The sequence below is a fragment of the Giraffa tippelskirchi genome, chromosome 12 (genome assembly GCF_054371585.1).
Source record: "Giraffa tippelskirchi isolate mGirTip1 chromosome 12, T2T-mGirTip1v1.2.pri, whole genome shotgun sequence".
In the NCBI taxonomy this organism is placed as follows: Eukaryota; Metazoa; Chordata; class Mammalia; order Artiodactyla; family Giraffidae; genus Giraffa; species Giraffa tippelskirchi.
In genome coordinates, this window is record NC_137286.1 from 25,570,380 (window position 1) to 25,587,512 (window position 17,133).

Below are 17,133 nucleotides of genomic sequence, written 5' to 3' on the forward strand. Positions count from 1 at the left end.
AGTTCACTACTTCTGGCTGGCTTAGAAAGCTCTCAATTCTTAACTTAATATTCTGAGCAAGATGCCTTTCTGCTGCCTCTCTGGATTGACTTCCTACCCTGCTCCCTGGTGCAGGCAATGCGTGCTTAGTTGCTCAGTCATGTCCAACTCTTCGCGATCCTGTGGAAAGTAGCCCGCCAGGGTCCTCGGTCCATGAGGATTCTCCAGGCAAGAATATTGGAGTGGGTTTTCATGCCCTCCTCCAGGGGATCTTTTCAACCCAGAGATCGAACTCAGGTCTCCCACATTGCAGGCAGATTCTTTACTGTCTGAGAAACCAGGGAAGTCTGGTGCAGGCAATAAGGAGACGAATTGTCTATGGAGAACTGGAAAATTTGACAATAAGAATAAACCAACCAAAGTCAGTCAGCATTTTATTAACACATGGCTAAAAATCTAAAACCAAGAATTGCTACAGTGTTAGTAATAGGTTTGTGGGTCTCAAATTCTCTCTCCCACCACCTTTCTTTAATAAACATTGTATTCTACATAGAAGTTAATCCAATTAGCTTCCGGTCCTGCTGTCAGCCCTGACACACAGAGACTGGGCTAGAGGTACTTCTTTCCAGAGTAAATTTTAGGGGTCCACAGTCAGTGGTGTGCACTGTTACAAGAGCAATTCTTGCCTCCAGCCCCCAGAGTACTACATATCTCATTTAAACAGCAAATCAGAAAAAGCAATTGTGAAGAGGAAAAATCAAAACTTGAGTGACATAAATTGTGCCATTCTGTATGATCACATGGAATTTTTAACTCATGCTTAAAATTTAAAGCAGTAAAACACTGCAAATTATAATGTTTTGCTTGATAAATGCAAAGTTAATACATGAAATATTTTACTGAATTTAAACTTTAAATATTCAATTATTACTTGTATTAATAATTGTTAACTATATTTATTATAAAACTTAAGGGTGTATCAATAATCATGGTTGATTATTCACATGGTTATTGTTGAAAATAATTTTGTCCTATATGGGCAAGGGTAAGGGTATTAAAAATTATCTGTTCTGGGTGTCAAAAATGCCGGGTATACCATTACCTCTTTGGAGCATATAACAGTCTCCTCTGCTCTCTGGCTTCTGACTGGGTTCTTATAGGACCACTGGTGTGGATCAGGAAAGAAGAGTGAGATCGGGGCATTTATCTCTTCCTTTCCTTGCAGTCTTGCCCAACTCTGGCAACATACTTTTGACATTTCTCCCCAGCTTTATTGAAATATGATTGACAAATAAACAGTGTATAAATTTAAGGTGCACAGGTGGTCCAGTGGTTGAAAATCCACCTTGCAGTACAGGGAACGCGGATCCCACATTCTGAGGAGCAGCTGGGATTACTGTGCCACAATTACTGTGCTCTGGAGCCTGACAGCCACAACTACTGAGCCCATGGACTGCAACTACTGAAGCCCGTGCACCTAGAGCCTGTGCTCTGCAACAAGAGGATCCATCACAATGAGAAGCCCATGCACCACATTGAAGAGTAGCCCCCGCTCACTGCAACTAAAGAAGGCTTGTGTGCAGCAAAATAGACCCACCACAGCCAAAAAACATATATAAATTTTTTTTTCAAAAAAAATTTAAGGTGCACAACATGATCTTTGGAAATACGTATACATTGTGAAATGATTCCCCCAATCAAGTGAATTTACCTATGCATCACCGCAAGTATTTACTTTGTGTGTGTGTATGGTGAGAATACTTAAGATCTATTCTCTTGGCAACTCTCAAATACATGATACAGTATTATTAACTATAGTCACCATGCTGAACATCAAATCTTGAAAACTTATTCATCTTGCGTAAGTGAAATTTAGTACTATTTAACCAGTATCTCCCTATTTCCCCTACCTCCGCCCTGCCCCTGACAACCACAGTTCTACCCTCTTTTTCTGAGTAAGTTTATTTTAAATACCATATGTAAGTAAGATTAAATGATGTTTGCCATGCTCACTTTGGCAGCACATATACTAAAATTGGAGTGATACAGAAAAGATTAGCATGGCGCCTGCATAAGGATGACATGCAAATTCATGAAGCATTCCATATTTTTTTAAAAAAAATGATGTTTGTCTTTCAGTGTCTGGTTTATTCCACTTAGCATAATGTCCTCTAGAATCATCCAGGTTGTCACAAATGATAGGATTTCCTTCTTTTTCATGGCTGAATAGTAATCCATTGTATAATATTCCAATATACCACATTTCTTTATCCATTCACCCATAGATGGCCATTCAGGCTGTTTCCATATCTTGCTTATTGTGAAAAATGCTGCAGTGACATAAGGGTATAACTCCAGTGATATAATTTCCTTCAGATATATATCAGAAGTGGAGTTGCTCAATTATATGGTAGTTATTTTTTTAGTTTTTTTTTTTTTTTTTAAGGAATCTCCATACTGCTTTCCATAATGGCTATACCAGTTTACATTCCCACCATCGTTTGACTTTGGCCAAAGTCATTCTTCCCCATCCAACCCATTCTCTCCCTCTCTCTGTCTCCCCTCAATTGTGATTATTACCTGCTCATTCAGATCCAGGGATGGACAGGCACTGCCCTCATTCCTTAATAGCCTGAGGATACCACACTATCCCCTGTCATTTCTGGATATCCTGTCTATACCTTTATACATTTAGTTTTATTTAAACTCTCTGAAAATTACCCACTTTGTAGGAGTCAACTATTTTCCACTAAGACCCTAACTAAATATATATTCTTACTTCTTATAAATCCAATTTCCATCACAAATCTTCATTATCCTAGATCTCAGAAACTTTTCTCCTCCTTTAGTATGTATATTCTAATACCATAGGGTCTTAGGATCCTGGGAATGGAGTAGTTGATATTAGTTGTTTAATTACAGTTTCAATATTCAAGGGAAAGTGGATGTGCCCTTAGCTGATGAATTACTGCAGCAAAGCCTCTATACATCACTTCCCTTCTCCAAAGTTTGCCAGTCACTTCGTAAAGATAACACTGGACAAATTGCCTCATTTATCACAACATCTCCCTCCACAAAAATCACTATCACTTTTCTGCATCCCCCCAAATTAGGATCTAAGAGTTCACCAGTCGTACCACGTCTAAAAATTAAATTTATACATTCTAAGAATAATCAACGCCTTTTAAAAGGGCTAATCTTAATCTTCCCAAAGAAAGGCAATGCCAAAGAATGTTCAAACTACCACATAATTGTACTCACCTCACACGCTAGCAAAGTAATGCTCAAAATTCTCCAAGACAGGCTTCAACAGTAGGTAAACTATGAACTTCCAGATGTTCAAGCTGGATTTAGAAAAGGCAGAGGAACCAGAGGTCATATTGCCAACATCCACTGGATCATCAAAGAAGCAAGAGAAATCCAATAAAACATCTACTTCTGCTTTATTGATTACGCCAAAGCCTTTGACTGTGTGGATCACAACAAACTAGACAATTCTTTAAGAGATGGGAATACCAGACCACCTCTTGAGAATTCTGTATGCAGGTCAGGAAGCAACAGTTAGAACTGGACATGGAACAAAAGACTGGTTCCAAATCAGGAAAGGAGTATTCAAGGCTGTATACTGTCACCCTGCTTATTTAATTTATATTCAGAGTACATCATGCGAAATGCTGGGGTGACTGAAGCACAAGCTGGAATCAAGATTGCCGGGAGAAATATCAATAACCTCAGATAGGCAGATGACACCACCCTTATGGCAGAAAGTGAAGAAGAACTAAAGAGCCTTTTGATGAAAGTGAAAGAGGAGAGTAAACAAGTTGGCTTAAAACTCAACATTCAGAAAACTAAGATCATGGCATCCAGTCTCATCACTTCATGGCAAATAGATGGGGAAACAAAGGAAATAGTGGCAGACTTTATTTTGGGGGGCTTCAAAATCACTGTAGATGGTGACTGAAGCCATGAAATTAAAAGACACTTGTTCCTTGGAAGAAAAGCTATGACCAACCTAGAGAGCATATTAAAAAGCAGAAATATTACTTTGCCAACAAAGGTCCATCTAGTCAAAGCCATAGGTTTTCCAGTAGTCATGTATGGATGTGAGAGTTGGATTATAAAGAAATCTGAGCACCGAAGAATTGATGCTTTTGAACTGTGGTGTTGGAGAAGACTCTTGAGAGTCCCTTGGACTGCAAGGAGATCCAACCAGTCCATCCTAAAGGAAATCAGTCCTGAATATTCATTGGAAGGACTGACGCTGAAGCTGAAAATCCAATACTTTGGCCACCTGATGTGAAGAACTGACTCCCTAGAAAAGACCCTGATGCTGGGAAAGATTGAAGGCAGGAGGAGAAGGGAACGACAGAGGATGAGATGGTTGGATGGCCTCACTGACTCGATGGACATGAGTTTGAATCAGCTCTCGGAGTCGGTGATGTACAGGGAAGCCTGGCGTGTTGCAGTCCATGGGGTCACAAAGAGTCAGACACAACTGAGGAACTGAACTGAACTGAATCTTAAGGTTAATGGGAAGAAATAATTCCAGACAGTACTGACTTTAATCTGTCCACATCCTCTGCATTTCATTTCATCCATTTCCAAGTTAACAGCAACTAAAAACATAGCTAAAATGTTCTACTAAAAATATTTCTTAGAATGAACATTTTTGTTAATAATTTTCAAAAAAATGTGTGGGAGAAAAGGCGCACTCATCTCTATTCTCTGCCCTTATAATGTTTAAAATGAGTTAAATACTGTCACAGTGTGAGGATTTGATGTCAGAGTGCCAAGCAAACTCAAGCAAGGAAACAGAATTATATCTAGTGAAGAGTAAAACTACATGACTTCTGCAAAGCAATTCATCAATCTGATGTGACTCTAATGTAATTACTCAGGAGAGAATCTGGTGGTGGAAACAGCCACTGAAGAAACAATTACCTTAACTAATCTGCATTGATGAAAATGAGAGGTAGAGTTGAACAACAACAACAATAGCAATAATTTTAAAAAACAGCTAATGCATCACGCTTACTTTGTTTGTAAGGCAAGGTTTTAAACGTTCTACATGCATTCACTTATTTAATCTTCAGAACAATCCTAGGAATTAGATCACTATTGCTGTTTCCAATTTTCAGATGAAGAAACTGAGATTCAGAGAATTTAAGTAATTTTTCCAAAGCCACACAGCTAGTAAGTGACAGAGCTGAGATTCAAGAGTGGGTCATCTGGCTTAGCACCCATACATTAAACCACCAAGACATACCATCTCTACTGCAACTTAGAAAAACCATCCTTTTATTGGTGTGCAATTAAAACCAATATCATCTTATCACAGCATGTGAATTCCATTTAATTTCTGCTTCTCTTTTAGGAACACAACTAAAAATGGGAACTGAGGCATCCCAAGAGAACTCTTACTGGTGTAGTCAGAGACATGGCATTAGGACCTAGTTTTGTCAGGAGAAAAGAAAATGAATAAATTCTCATCATTTAGGAGAGAATCAGGAACCTCTTTGTGAATCTGCTGACAGCTATGGTCCCTCTCCCCAGAAAATACGTACTTTGCATTCAATTTCAGGGAGTTTGCAGAAGCCCAGATGTCCATCAATAGGCCTTATGGGAGAAAACTCTCTTCTTAGATGAATCCTAAGTCTACAATGCTGTATATATTTCATTAAGAAAAAAAAAACAAAAAGAATCAACTGATAAACCAATATTTTCACTGGGTGACTTCTACAATCAAAGCACTGTGCTGAATCCTGTGTGGAGAGTCTAAGAAAATACATATAATATAGTCCTCACCTTCAAAGAGCTGGATGGTCAAGTTTGCAAAATAAGACAAGATAAGAGTAGGGTCATTACTTCTCTAGGGACTCTAAAGAAAGAAATATTAATTCTAGCTTGAGTTGTCAGGCAAGGCTTTAAAAGAAGACTTGGAACATGACGTGGTCTAGAGAGCTGACTAGGATTGCAGAGAAAGCGAGAAATGGCATTTGATATCAGAAAATAATAGAATTCTTCCTTTTAATACTTGCCTGGATTTGTAGGCTGAGAAAATTACTTTTATGAGAAATACTGTGTGTTAGCTGCAATTGTTAAGACCCTTATTTTCCAACCAGATACTGTGCTTCCTGCCAATGTTCTCACCTTGGCCCAGCTCTCTGCTGGGAGGACAGCACACAGCTGGCAACCCTTGGCCTGTCCTCTCAGAAACCAACTATTAATAGATGGTGCATAACACTGTTCACCAGGACAAGGATACCTGTCAGTGGAAATTGGCTTACGGCTCTTAACTCATCTCCCCATAGCCAGAGGAGCCCAACAGATAGAAATTTATTTTGATTCTGAGGTGGCTTTCTATCTCATTAGCAATCCCACGAGTCCCTACTCTTTTCACACAAATGTCAACAGTCCTTGATGTTCTGAATAAAGAAGCTGTCCAAACTGCGATTAAAAAGAAGGAGGGGAAATCACCATTCCTTTTCTCAGACTCCATGTGGAGGTGCTGAGCTGGCTCAGCTCCCTAGAGAGCTCTCTTTTCCTTTTCTTTGCAGCCCTGGTGACTATGCAGGATTTAGGTATTTGCATCACACAGCCTTGATTCTTGCTGCAATTCCTTCCAGCAAAAATTCCACACAACAGAAGGACAGGGTACAGTTGAAATTCTGGTAGAATCAATGTTGACTTGATTGGGAAATTCTAGAAAATGGAATTAAAATTCTGAAGAGATTAAGTTACTAATTAGCTAGGGTTGCCAAAAAAAAAAAAAAGCAATGTATAGAAATAGAATACAAGGAAGAAGACATCCAATAAAATGGTCATCCTGCATTCAACCAGAAATGGATACTGCCATTTCATATGTGGAAAGGAGATGCAAGTTTGGAGCGGTTGCCTCCTTTCAAGAGATTCACAGTTTGACAGTGTTGCAGTATATCCCCAGAGGACTGGGTAAAACTGGAGGGTGGGAGGGAGAGGCACAGTGGAGAAGAAAGTATCACAGAAAGCGACTAGGTCAAAAACAGAAATGAAAGTATAATTTTAAATGAACTCATACTCTGACATTCTATAGCTGGCTGTAGGGAGAATAAGATTCAACAAACTAATACCATGCTACATCGCTTAGAATATTTGGGGTGGTAAACAACTAGGAAACTCTTGACTCAAAGTGTACTTAAAAACTTTTTAAAGTTTTTTTTTTTTCCCCCATTTATACAATACCTCACATGATAAATAACAGAGGCATAGTAGTACCTAGCCAAGGAGAAGCAATCAGGATTCTAGCTCTGCTGCCCTGGGATTCATTTGGCTCTGCTCTCTAACCTAGATTGGCTTCATCCTCAGGATGAAGGAAACACACCTATAGCAGTTCTAGGCATCATGTCCTGACAGTGTGGCCAGAGGAAAAACAGATCTAGGCTTTCCTTTTTTTTTCTCAGGATTGAGGGGATGTTTCCTGGAAGCTTGCAGCAGACTTCCCCTTGCATCTCTTCCAGCAGATTTAGATCATGTGCCCCTTCCAAAACCAACCACCACCAGTGGGAAGAACGTGAGTGGTTGTCAAAGTGCAGTCTCTGGTCCATCACACCTAGGAACAAGGTAAACTATTAGGACTAGCTCCGGACTCACTGAATCAGAATCTCCTGAATTGAGGCACAGCAATCTGTGTTTTAACAAGAATTCCAGGTGATTCAGATGCACTTCAGTTTGTGAACCACTGGTTTAGACTAGAGTAGAATGGGTGTTGGATTCCCAACCAAAATGACCAGGACAATGGTCGAGGGATCAGACCAACCATTAAAATAACCAAAGAGTTTATTCAACTACCATTTTTGAATGCTTGCTCCACTCCAACTTTTTATTTTACTTTCACTATACCCTTTAACACTGTATAGTATCTCTGTCAGGTATTACCGTCTCCATTCTACAGCTTAAGAAATGGAAGTTCAAGCAATTTAAGTAAACATCCAATTTTACAGAGCAAAGTCAAGATCTGAACTTAGGCCTTCTGACTCTAACCCACTTTTCATTTCATTATGCCAGAGCTGAAAGATGGAGGTTGCCCTAGCCTCTATATTCTAGGGAGGCTCTGAACTCCTTGATATTCACATTTAAATGAAGATTGACCAGAGAAATATCCTCATATCTATAGTCTTCCTTGGGTCCTGGAATTCTAAGAAATTGCCAGGTTATGAGGCTTCCCTGAGGATACTTCTTAACTGCCTCTTAGAGTTCAGAGTAAACCAAGCCTAAAGAGATGGCCCAAAAACACAACAGACATTTTTTTTCTCTCAGAAAAGGAAAGGAAACCCCCAAAGGCCCAAAACCGAGAGAAATCTCAAAAACAGGTACTCAAGTTCCTGTTACTCTAGACAGAGGTCACTGCCATTCTCAGTAAGAAAGGGTCTTGCATGTAAATGATACATGGGGTGGCCACAAGATGGGGTGAGAGAACTAAGACTCTTACATTGAGCCAGGACCCTAAAAGGGCTACACTCTGAGAACAGGCAGACTAAAAAAAAAAAAAAAAATCGATCTACAGATGGAGAACAAGGAAATTCCTCTCCCTCAAGCTGAACTCTAAGGGGGAAAAAAAATCTCCCCTGAGTATTTGCAACAAGAGGCTTGCCCTCACTGTGAGTTTGAGATATGGATTTATACTACTAGCAAGGGCAATAAATCCCTAGGCAGAGAAAGTAACATAAAAATTGGTTTCCAGATTGTCACTGCCCCTGAGGTCCTGGCTAAAGAAACCAGGAAGCAGCCTCTTTGTAAAGACACATCCTCATCTCAGGCCACACAGGGTTCTCACAGACAAGACCTCACAATCCTGAATCACAAAACCTGAAGGAAATGTCACCATGACTGAAAAGTTCAAAGAAACAACCAATATGAACTTCATATAATAGAATTATCAGAACAGGAGGTTTTAAATTATTTTTAAAAGTAGAAGAAAGAATTAAAAATATGAGAAAAGAACAAGATACTATCAAAAAAAAAAAAAATAACCAAGCAGATTTGAAAAAGATATGCAATAAGGAAATTTCCAACCTCTATCATACAACTGAGCACACACACACATCATTCTTAACAAGAAATGTATGACCTCATTAAGAAATCATCCTGGGTTGCAACAGAAGTTGTCAGAGAGGCAAGAAAAGCATAAGGTTAATCTTATTGCTCCACAAAGCATTTTGTAATTTGAGAATCTAAGCAAGGAATCACCAAAATACCCTGCTTTATACTGTATCAAATCCTACCCCTACCACGACATGGAGAGATTTGTTCCTGTCACCTGCTGTAACATGGTGAGAAGTTGAACAACAGGTATATGACTGGTGATGATGTTTTTAAGAATACGGAGGTCATGTTTGATGAAAAGCTTTGTGAAATCTCTTGTCCTGCAGAACTCCTTTACCTTTCAGCTTAATATCTATATTCATGGTATTTCACAACAAAGGCAAGCATTTCAGAAAGTACTATATTAAACTCAAACTTCTCTTTAGCAAAGTGAGTTTTCTTTATCAAACTTAAAACTTTTTGTTCAGGTTTTCTAGATAAGGAGCATTTCCCTTAAAATTTATTTCTAATAACTTGCAGAAATATAAAAAGGGGAAAATGCAAGTTGCAGAATATCATGAATTTGTACCAAATACATATTCAATTCCAGTGTTGGAGAAACACTCCTGTGAAGGCCTGCAGTTCAGTAACCATCATAAATGTACTTATTCACAGAGATTGTCACACCCCTTCTGCTGTTGACCTAGCAGAAGCCTGAAACCACGGGAGAGGCCTGAACATAACAAGTGGATGGCTGAAAAGCACAGGATTGCATCAAACTCTGCTCATCAACTTGGATGCTTCTGTCTTAATCCATTCCTGGCTGAGGGAAAGGCCGCTCCTTCACATTCCTCCCTGCATTTCCAGAATGCGTGAATCACTTGGCAAAACCTGATGCCAAAGGAACCACAAAAGGCAACTTAAAGCCATAAAGCCCTTGCCTGACCCTGCCTCAGGGAGAACGAACTCCTGGTTTAAATAGAGGCTTGGAGGAAGCAGCGACTCCTTCCCTACCAGGGAGAAGGCTTCGTGCCTGCCCACCGCAGATTTCCTTCCATCACCAGAGACAGGCAGAGCCTCACTGCATTTGGGACCATGTTTGCTGCTGAGAAAGAAAGCAGAGAAGCACTTCTGGCCCTTGTACAAACACCAATCATGTTCCTTGTTTACAAAGCAGTTATTTGTCTGAATGCAAGCCACATAAAGAGCAGGAAGGTTCTCTTCTCTTACAAAGTCAGAGTTCGTTATCTATCTGTAACACAAAGGTCTCCTTTATTATAAACTTGGAATAGATGTGTCTACACAGGGGATAAGTGATTGAAGGCACAAGCAACACTGCCAAGCTAGTAGAGTGGCATCTGAGATTTATTGTGTGGTTAGTGCAAAAGGCAGAACAGTGACAGATGATTAGTTTTCCAGTTAGAAGCCTAAGGCTTCAAAGAGGAGATCTCAGTGCTACTGTTTCCCAAGTTGCTAGTTTCACAGCAACTAAGTGAACTCTTATTTACACAGTCATCAGCCTGTGTTAGTTTTAGCCTTCTCTGTACTGTACCTACTCTCATCTTAAAACATCCAACCACAAACGCTTGGCAGAGAGCTCTTTCCTTCCAGTAAGTTAATTAAGGGTTATTGAGTACCTACAGCCTATTTAGAGCTGTGTGTTAAATCATCTAAGTCACAATCCTCTTCTCATGAAGCAGATGGTTCATTTAAGAAGACAATCATCACAAGGAAAAATATATTTTTCTCTTTCTTTAATTTTGTATCTATTCAAGATGAAGGATGTTCACTAAAGTTATTGTGATCATCATTTCATGATGTATATAAGCCAAATCATTATGCTGTACCTTAAACTTATACGGTGTTGTTTGTCAATTACATCTCAATAAACTGGAAGGAAATAAACAAGTGAGAAAAAAAAGACCACAATTGTATGTTGGCCCATTATGTGGGTTTACTTGCTTTGAGGCACTTGGTGGCTCTTCCAGAAACAGCCAGAGTTCATTTCTTGGCACCATGGCCCTGCCCCCAACTCGTGGATATCCCAGCAAGAAAGGCAGCATACTTGGAACTCGAAGGCAGTAATTCTCAAAGGTGGTCCCTGGACCAGGAGCATCAACACCACTGGGGAACTTTTTAGAAATGAAATGTCTCAGTTTTGCCCAGAGCTAAGGAATCAGATGGAGAAGGCAATGGCACCCCACTCCAGTACTCTTGCCTGGAAAATCCCATGGACAGAGGAGCCTGGTAGGCTGCAGTCCATGGGGTCGCTAAGAATCGGACACGACTGAGCGACTTCACTTTCACTTTTCACTTTCGTGCACTGGAGAAGGAAATGGCAACCCACTCCAGTGTTCTTGCCTAGAGAATCCCAGGGACGGGGGAGCCTGGTGGGCTGCCGTCTATGGGGTTGCACAGAGTCGGACACGACTGAAGCGACTTAGCAGCAGCAGCAGCAGCAGCAGCAAGGAATCAGAAGCTCTGGGACCAATTCTCAGCAATCTAACGTTCTTCAGGCGATTCTAATGTATGCTCAAGTTTGAGAAGCACTGGTTTAAGGGAACTGATTTTTTAAAGCTCTGCCACTGGTCAAACTGTCTTGGTTTGTTTCCACTTTCCACCTTTTCAAAACTAGAGAATTTTTGTTTTGTTAACAAGTTACAACCCTTTTGGCTGCAAGTCACAGCAGACACTTATCAAACTAGCTTAAACAATGAGAACGTTGACTGGCTCACCTAATTGGAAAACTAGCATAGGGCAGGTTCCCCCATTGACCTAATCCACCAGCCCTGACTTGGGTTTTCCCAGAATTCTATTAATCCCACCCTCCTCCCAGGTGGTCAGTGAGAGGGCAGAGCAGTTCCATCTCACAGCTGCACACAAAAGCCTCCAATGAAAGAGAGAGGGCTCACTTCTGGCAACTCCCAAAAGAGTGAGGGAAAACTATCCCAGAAGTCTCCACACACCTTTCCTCTCTTTTATCATGGATCCAAATTACAACATGAAGTCATTCCTGAACCAGTCACTGGCAGAAAGGATGGGAATGAACAGTCAGGCCCATTACCACATCTGTGGGTGGAGTCAGCTCCCCCCACCCCCACGTGGAGGGTGGATGTCAAAAGAAAATCAGGGTTTCCGCTAGAGAGGAGAAAGGAGGAATGACTGATGGATGTCAACTCATTTACAAGAACATCCTCTCAGTAAAGGAAATCATCTGTTCTCGACATGGCAATTAAAGCTAAATATCATGAGTCTAGAAAGTCAAACCCACAAACTCCAGCCCTTAGCATTGAATAGTAATTAGGCTGGAAGGAAAGTTATCAAATCTCACAGGAAAACTCAGGAGTAGAGTGAAAAATAAAAACTATTTCCTTTTTATTCCTTATCCCATTATTCTACTTCTCCCACCCCTGACAATACAATTTTCTATAGAATAGCTGAGGTCTTCTAGCCATTTCCCCAATGTTATATGAATACTCCTTATAGATAATCAATGACATATTTCACCTACAAATAATATATCCTGGAGCTATTTCTATAGCTTACTAGATATTAATTAGAGTAACAACTCCAAGCTAGGTAATGTTAAGCAAAGAGGATACAATGAGGGTGGGTCCTCATCTCTAGGACCCATAGTGAAACGGAGGACATATATGTGAACGGGTGAGCACGATGCACGGGGCAGTAGGCAATAACAGACACATGCCCACACTGTAAATGTACCATACACCAAAGCAATGAAATCCACCTGAGATATGAAGGATGGAGGTGATACTCCAGGAAGGTTTTGAAAGATAAGTAAGGAGGGGAAAGTTAAATTTCTGGCCAATCCTTAGAAGTCAACATAAATAACATAGCATTTCATTTGTATAACAAAGCAGCAGATCTGCCCAGGGCAGGATACTCCATTTCAGTGCAGGGGCTCAGACACAATTGTACTGACATATTTTGAAAGTAACTTGCTACTAATTATAAAATACTAACATATGCAAATAATTCACCACTTAATAAATGAAAGCAGGTTCAAGGTTCACTACAAACCTGTTACTTTTATTTCTCATGTGCTTTCAGAGGTGGAGAAAAAAGGGAACAGAGTTGTATTTAGCCTAATGGAGACAGAGTATGTGTCTGGGTTTCCCATGATTGTATATAGTAGGTATGAACAGGATCTGTTCTGAGCCCTGGCTAGAAAAGGTAAGGACAGAAGCTTTAGGCTAATGCTGTTATTAATTAATTCCTGAAGTCAACTCCTAACTTGTAGTAACCAAGGCCCTAACTGGGGCCTTGAAATGAAATGAAACTAAAGTGGCCCTCACTTGCACAAGTCCACTCTATAACAAATGATGCTATCAAGCAGATGCCTGATTTTTCACATGCACAAAACTGTTCTGCCCCACAATTTTTCAGAGATAAGAGTCTTTTCCCTCCTTTTCCTTTAGTTGCTAAGAATGACAAATACAGTGACTTTTATATAAAAATAAAGCCATATTTACAGGAACTGCTTCTCCCACTAAATAACAGAAGTAAACTTAAGAAAACTACATGTTTCATTTGACTAGAACCAAAGGTCACCCCAGCAAAAACAGACACATGCAACAAATAAATATGCTGCAGCCAAGTTCAGGGGTATCTGTGTGTGTATGTATGTGTTTGCATTCAGGTGTAGAGAAGAGAGAGGGAAAGAGAACTGTTGTGTGATGTGAGTATAAATTTCTTCAAGAGTAGGTCATCTTGATTACTGTTTAGTCTGTTTGCTCTCATGCACCAGTGACCCTACATTTCCTGTCCCAAACAGTTTGTTATTTTATTCTTTTTGAGATTCAGAGTCTGATGCTTCATCTCACCCTGTAGAACTGTAAGACCACCTCAGTGGTCCCAGTTTAGGAACTTAATCTCCCTAATATTATAACATATTTGCCAGACTCCTTGGGAATCCTAAATCTTTGGAAGTTTAGAACATTTGCCTCAATCAAGCAAAGAGTGTATCCCTTGTGGGTGGCATACAACACATCGTGAATACTCAGTAAACTTTCTAGATGGTAATAGCAGGAAATCATCTCGGAAGAAGAGTATCAGAAACTCTTCTGAAATACCAGTGTCAAATGGCTTTCAATTTCACCTACTGCTCGAAGATCACTTTAAAGAATGTTATACTACCAACTGTGAGTTTCATACTTGAATAAGCAGAATTCATGCACCTATGTTAAGTATTATCATTTAACATGACTCTATAGAAGAGTGCTTGGTGGTTATTATTGATTTTAAATATGCAGTAATTGAAACCCAAGGAACCTGGTTGAAAGTAGATGTTTTCTACATGATTTGTTTTCTCTTTTAAAAATTTCCTTTCCAGTTAATTTCCACACCTTATTCTATTGTTTACTCATGTATTCAACTTTGCTAGTTAGAATTTTATTGCCTGGAGAATCCCAGGGATGGCAGAGCCTGGTGGGCTGCCGTCTGTGGGGTCGCACAGAGTCGGACATGACTGAAGTGACTTAGCAGTAGCAGTTAGAATTTTAAATAAATGACAAATCTCAAGTGTTTATAAATGTACCTATTTTTAAAGAACACTTTCTTACTTTTTATCATTATTAGTCATACCAAGAAATAGTAATAGCCGAGAAGAGGACTAGAACCCATATTTGTCCTTAAATATCTCCTTGCCACAATTTTGCTTTAATTTCTTAAATTTGAATTTAAAAAATTTAACTTTAACTTTTCACTTTGCGTTACAAAAGGGTTGCAAAATAGGACAAATAATTCCAGTTAATTCCTTCTTCCCTTCTTTTCCCCAAATGTTAACATCTTATATAACCACAGTACAATTGTCAAAATAAGAAAATAAACATTGATAAAATTTTATTATCTAATCTATAAACCTGATTCAAATTTTGTCATTTACCCCACCAATGTCCTTTTTCCAGTCTAGGTCCAGTTTAAGATCATACAGTGCATTTACTTGTCATGTCTCCACAGTCTCCTTCAACCTGGAGCAGTTCTCAAGACTTTTATGACCATGACAATTTTGAGGAGTACTGGCCTGTTATTCTGTAGAATGCACCTCAATTTGGGTTTGTTTGATGTTTGCTCATTATTAAATTCAAGTTTTCAATTCTGTCTAGAATACCACAGACTTGATATTGTACCTTTCTCAGTGTATGAGCGAAGGAGACACATGATGTCAATATGTCAATATTTATTGATGATATTAATTTTGTTCATTTGGTTAAGGGGTGTCTGCCAGGTTTCTCCACTATAAGGTAACTATTTTTCTCTTTGAAATTAATAAGTATACCATAGAGAGATACTTTGATTTATGCAAATACTTTTTCTACTAGTTTTAGCATCCACTGATGACTTAAAATTGCTAACCTGCACTCCTCTGAAGAAACAAGCTGTCAAAGGCAAACATTGTGTGCAATCCTTTTAGTCTTGTCGCCTTACAACATATAGTCAAAGCCAGTTTCCCAGAGTTGCTTAAATTAATTCTTTCCTTCTCCAGACCATTCACTGTGGTTACGTTGTTCATGTGTAATCATTAGATTTGTTATTAATTATATTCTGAGTTTCCCCACATCTTGGATGACTTTTTGAGTAAACCAAACATTAACATGGTTCTAAAAGTCAGAACTATAGAGAAAGGTATATTCAGAGAAGTTACTCCCCCCTTTCATTTATTCCATTTCCATTGTCCCTGTACCCCACAACACACACATACTTTTTTCCTCCCACTCTCTCTGTGTAACCAGTCTCATTTGTTTCTGGTTTATCCATCTTATATTTCTTTTTTCACAAATGAATATTTTCTTTTTTGCCTGTATACGTGAACCGTGAACTTCCAGATGTTCAAGCTGGTTTTAGAAAAGGCAGAGGAACCAGAGATCAAATTGCCAACATCTGCTGGATCATCGAAAAAGCAAGAGAGTTCCAGAAAAACATATATTTCTGCTTTATTGACTATGCCAAAGCCTTTGACTGTGTGGATCACAATAAACTGTGGAAAATTCTGAAAGAGATGGGAATACCAGACCATCTGACCTGTCTCTTGAGAAATCTGTACACAGGTCAGGAAGCAACAGTTAGAACTGGACATGGAACAACAGACTGGTTCCAAATAGGAAAAGGAGTACGTCAAGGCTGTATATTGTCACCCTGCTTATTTAACTTATATACAGAGTACATCATGAGAAACGCTGGGCTGGAAGAAACACAAGCTGAAATCAAGATTGCTGGGAGAAATATCAATAACCTCAGATATGCAGATGATACCACCCTTATGGCAGAAAGTGAAGAAGAACTAAAGAGCCTCTTGATGAAAGTGAAAGAGGAAAGTGAAAAAGTTGGCTTAAAGCTCAACGTTCAGAAAACTAAGATCATGGCATCTGGTCCCATCACTTCATGGGAAATAGATGGGGAAACAGTGGAAACAGTGTCAGACTTTACTTTTTTGGGCTCCAAAATCACTGCTGATGGTGATTGCAGCCATGAAACTAAAAGACCCTTACTCCTTGGAAGGAAGGTTATGACCAACCTAGACAGCATATTTAAAAGCAGAGACATTACTCTGCCAACAAATGTCCGTCTAGTCAAGGCTAAGGTTTTTCCAGTGGTCATGTATGGATGTGAGAGTTGGACGGTGAAGAAAGCTGAGCACCGAAGAATTGATTCTTTTGAACTGTGGTGTTGGGGAAGACTCTTGAGAGTCCCTTGGACTGCAAGGAGATTCAACCAGTCCATCCTAAAGGAGATCAGTCCTGGGTGTTCATTGGAAGGTCTGATGTTGAAGCTGAAACTCCAATACTTTGGCCACCTCATGCGAAGAGTTGACTCAGTGGAAAAGACCCTAATGCTGGGAAGGATTGGGGGCAGGAGGAGAAGGGAACAACAGAGGATGAGATGGTTGGATGGCATCACCGACTTGATGGACATGGGTTTGGGTAAACTCCGGGAGTTGGTGATGGACAGGGAGGCCTGGCATGCTGTGATTCATGGGGTCGCAAAGAGTCGGACACGACTGAGTGACTAAACTGAACTGAACTGATTACAGGCTTGAGAATTTAAAAAGAGAAAGCACTCATTTGTGTTGGAATG

At 39.7% G+C, this 17,133-nt stretch overlaps 1 protein-coding gene and 1 non-coding gene across 2 annotated transcripts in view; one reads left to right on the top strand and one right to left on the bottom strand.

Annotated features, from left to right (window-relative positions):
- Nucleotides 1-17,133, bottom strand: part of AKAP6 (A-kinase anchoring protein 6) — a 571,209-nt gene that overhangs the window by 389,009 nt on the left and 165,067 nt on the right. The gene's annotated exons all lie outside the window — the stretch shown is intronic.
- Nucleotides 1,985-2,091, top strand: LOC145530630 (U6 spliceosomal RNA). Its single transcript, XR_014071947.1, has one exon. It is a non-coding gene; the product is annotated as a U6 spliceosomal RNA (small nuclear RNA).